Genomic DNA, 4480 nt, shown 5'->3' with positions numbered 1-4480 from the left:
TTACTACTCCTGAAAACCCCTCCATCGCTGCATCTTTCTGGAGCCCCAATATCGACCAGCAAAAAATTATAATTGGCGTCACGCAAAGCCAACAAAACTGTACTATGCGTACCCTTATAGTTGAAATGGGTAGAACCAACATTTGAAAAAGCCTGAAATATATGGTAAGTATCTGGTAAGTATCTTTAGGTAGGATAAGAAACAAAATAAAAATAATTCACTTGATGAACAATATGTTTTTCATCAATCGCTGCCACACAATGTGGTAAATTCCACTTCTTCAAATTATCTAGCCGTTTTTTCCAATTTAAGACAGATGCCAGTCTAGGTATAAGATATATTATATACTATGGTATAACTATGGTATTATATACTATATATTAATACTGTTTTAAAAAAGACCCTGTTTTCCAATAGCACTTTTATCTGCGGTAAGGATAAATGATGCAAGATATTGTAGAACACAGGTTCCCTGTAAGACAGGGTGATGGCGATCGCGCGCAAGGACAGGCTCAGGAGGTACCGTGCCATTTCATCCCCCTCACTGAGGATGATTTAATAGCATCATACAGTTTATCTTATAGAAATGAACCAGACGTGATAATTGAGACGACATATAAAGGCAGGAAGCTAATAATTAGTAAATATAATGAAGTAATCTAATAATATTAGTATATATTTAATACTATGCTATTAAAAAAAAATTGACCAATAATAGGTATCTATAATAAATTCCAAATTAATCATATCACAATCAGTGGCGTATTTTGGGTGATTTATCGGGGGTGTCCAACGTTTATTGAACCTCACAAACAACATTTTTAGAATTATTAACTGATGTAAAAAACACATTGAACAAATTACTTTTTAACATATTACTATGTTAGGAATTAACAGTCTTATAATTAAGAATCATGTAAATGGTATAATAGACAAGTTGTAGGTTATTACTTAATACTGCAGATTACTAATATTTATTTAAAAAAATTACCTTAAAATATTAACAGTTTTTAAACTAAATTAAATCTATAGACCTATAGTAAAAAATCTAAGCGCCTCTTCTTTGTTTGGAATTTGTATGATATATCTGCCATTCTAATATGATGTATGCCACATTGTTACTAGTGTACTGTGTACATTGATAAGTAGGTAATAACTAATAATGTAAAACTAATACTGTGGCGCGCTACGAAACGTTTACGACATTATATAATCTGTTGTACCGGGGTTATCTAATTTTTGATAATGTGATTATGTGCATAAGATTATCAATTATCAGCGTCCCCGTTACATCTTATAAATTTCAATCGCCATAACCTAATAATTTACTCATTGCATTACAGCTTTTTACTTATTTCCAAACGTGGTCATTAACTTGACAATTGTTGAAAAGTTAAAGTTAAGTTACAAAGTTAATTATTTCACCTACTTAGTGGTAAGTACATTGTAATGATAAATAATAAGGTATAACCATTAGACGATCACGACTATAAAAAAAAAAAAAATAGTCGGCCATTGAGAAACAATTATTGCTTTCTCCTGGCTTCCATCAAGTAATACTTTTTTATTTACCAAAAAAACGGTTTCTAATTATGTATATTATGTCACATTAGGTTCAAGAATACCAATTTTATGTCATATTCGATAAAATTTTGTCACACCCGATAAAGTCGTTTTATTTTATCGAATTCGATAAATTTGTCGCAAAACTCATGAATCGGCCCCCAGGGCCCATAAAATAGTCAGCAAAGTAATCCTTCACTTCAATGCCTTCTGAACGAGTTCCTGTTCAACGAGCTTCTATGTCATCCAGGCTATGGGTTTCAGCATCTTCAAAATTTATTCCGTCTTTCTTACGAACAAAATTATGTAATATACAACACGCTTTGATGATAATGTCAGTGAATTCAGGTTCCACATGGGAGTATGCGACACACGCCATTTATTTGCAAGAACTCCGAAAGCACACTCACAGTCGTCTTCTGCAACACAATATCTATAGCGCACTAGCCAACCGTCGCCAACCGTCATCGTTGCCCTCGCAGCCATCGTGGTCGGGTTCCGCCCGCTTCCGTGGTCGTCTTTGAGTCCTCGAGGAAACGCGCCTGCGACTCTTGTCCATTGTGCTCATTCATTAAAATGATTAAACATTCCAACGAAGTATGGAATCGCTGACATAGGAACATTTTTATGTCCAGTGTGAGAATGAGAAACTCGGCCATTGGGCCACAATTATTGCTTGTTGCTGGTTTTTGTTATTGTGACAAACCGACAAATGCCTCGGCATATCTTCCAGTCCCTTATGAGTATATTATACTCAGGTAATTTGTAATATTATCAAGTAATACTTTTTTATTTACCAAAAAAACGGTTTCTAATTATATATATAATTTTATTATTAAATATATATTCAAAGCTATTATCTAGCTACGTGATTGCTACATTAAAATTATTAAACATTTCACCGAAGTATGGACTTTGGCGTACACAGGTTTGGTTTGCCCAACCCTATAGACCTTGTCCTTAGTTTAATTTTTATTTAGGCATTTCAAGGATATATGGAATTAGCTGTCATAGAGACATTTTTATGTCCATTTATAACATGTATAATATACGATATTCTGAATTTCTTTTAATACTGACTCGGATATTCTGATGTTATTCCTTTTTGGAATAGGAATTGCACTCGAAAACATTTCCATTTTAGCGTTTCCAAATGTTTACGGATTAAATACAGAAAACTTGGCCATTGCGATACTATTAGGTATTATATCGTCTTTAGGAGAAGCAATGTGAGCAACAGTTCCTCCTCAAAACATACATCTTTATGGTTAATATAAAGTGTACACTTGTATTGGGTTTGAATTTTGTGTAGTTTCTCATACTCATGTGGCTTAAACTAAAAAACTTTAAACTAGGTAGGGTAAAACAGTGGATTAGGGCTATTGGCGACCACCACTTAAAAAAAAAACGCACCATGTGCAATGGCCCCACCTAGGGCGGTGTGGAACGATTGCAAAAAACTTGTAATTGGTAACAGCCTGAAAATTATTTATGAAATACCTAACAATAAGATTTGTAATGATAATATTATTTGTTTATTTTCAGACATTTTCAGCATCCCCATAACACCGGTTGGCATATACCTAGAAAAACAAATTCAAGGGTGACCTAAACAAGATAAAATCTTATAATTTAATACATTTGGAATGTAAAGCAGTTACGGTTATAAGGTAAAAGTCAAAAGTTTCATTAATGTTGTGCTTATCATCGAAGTACTAATTATTGTATGACCCATGTCCACCATTCTGTTAAGCTTACAGAAACGGTGGACTAGGGCTCTTGGCGAAACCACCTTGATAAAAAAAACGCGCTTACGTGTAAGACCCCTTGGGTAGTGTGGAACATTACATATGGATTTTGTACAATAATTTAATAAGACAATGTTTTTACGTTCGGACAACGTGTGATTAAGCCCATTTACACAATGCTCACAGTAAGTAATTTCAAATAGTTAGTGTTTACAAAAGGTCATCTGCTGCGATCGCACGTGAGATAATATATTTCGTGTCGGCTAAATGCGCATTGTTTGAGATTACGTAATATTACCGCCCCCCCCCCCGCACCGCAGATCACTTCCCAGCCCTAAACCACCTTAAATAATGGTTTGCAATGAGCAGAAAAAATTTCAAAATTATCACAGCATTGAACTCTATACGATGATAAGTTTGAAATGTATGAAATCTTTGGAGAAATTAGGTGCCAAAATAATTGTTTGGCCACCGGTGCCGGGGTAACTCACAGGGAATTATCTCGACACATTATCTCGGCCAAGTACATATAATTTACAGCACGTGGACATAAATTTTATATAAGCAAACGTTTTCGTCACGCGCAGCTATAAATATAATATGTAGGATAATCACTTAATAATAACTTCTATCGTGAAAACGACAACGGTGCTACCGCGGCTCTATCCGCCGACAACGCGTTAACGCCGACAATGCCGTACAAATCAATATATTTATACACTATACCAATACCAATTACCAATCGATAACAATGTATTGAATATACTGCGTAGTGCGTAAAATATAATATTATATGATGTCAGATTAGGATAAAGTAGTAGACGACAGACGTACAGCATTTAATAATCACTACCGTGGCTCTGTCCGCCGACAACGCGTTTAAATAATATACAGATTATATTATACCTATTTTGTGTAGTACAAATCAAAATATAATATATATAATATTGGTACAATATACCAATTACCAATCGATATGGTTAATTAACGATGTATTAAATATACTACGCACTACGATGTCAGATTAGAATAATATTGTAGTAGACCACAGACAACAGTACAGAGCACGACGTGTGAAAGATAAGTGAAACTTCGGTTCACGTCTTCACCAGTTACGACTGTACGCTGCGCTGTCAGTGACGACGACGTGCAACGTTCGTACACGTGTG

The sequence above is a fragment of the Acyrthosiphon pisum genome, unplaced genomic scaffold, assembly GCF_005508785.2.
Source record: "Acyrthosiphon pisum isolate AL4f unplaced genomic scaffold, pea_aphid_22Mar2018_4r6ur Scaffold_20960;HRSCAF=22641, whole genome shotgun sequence".
NCBI lineage: Eukaryota > Metazoa > Arthropoda > Insecta > Hemiptera > Aphididae > Acyrthosiphon > Acyrthosiphon pisum.
The sequence above is the reverse complement of the archived record's forward strand: the minus strand, read 5'-3'. Positions refer to the sequence as shown.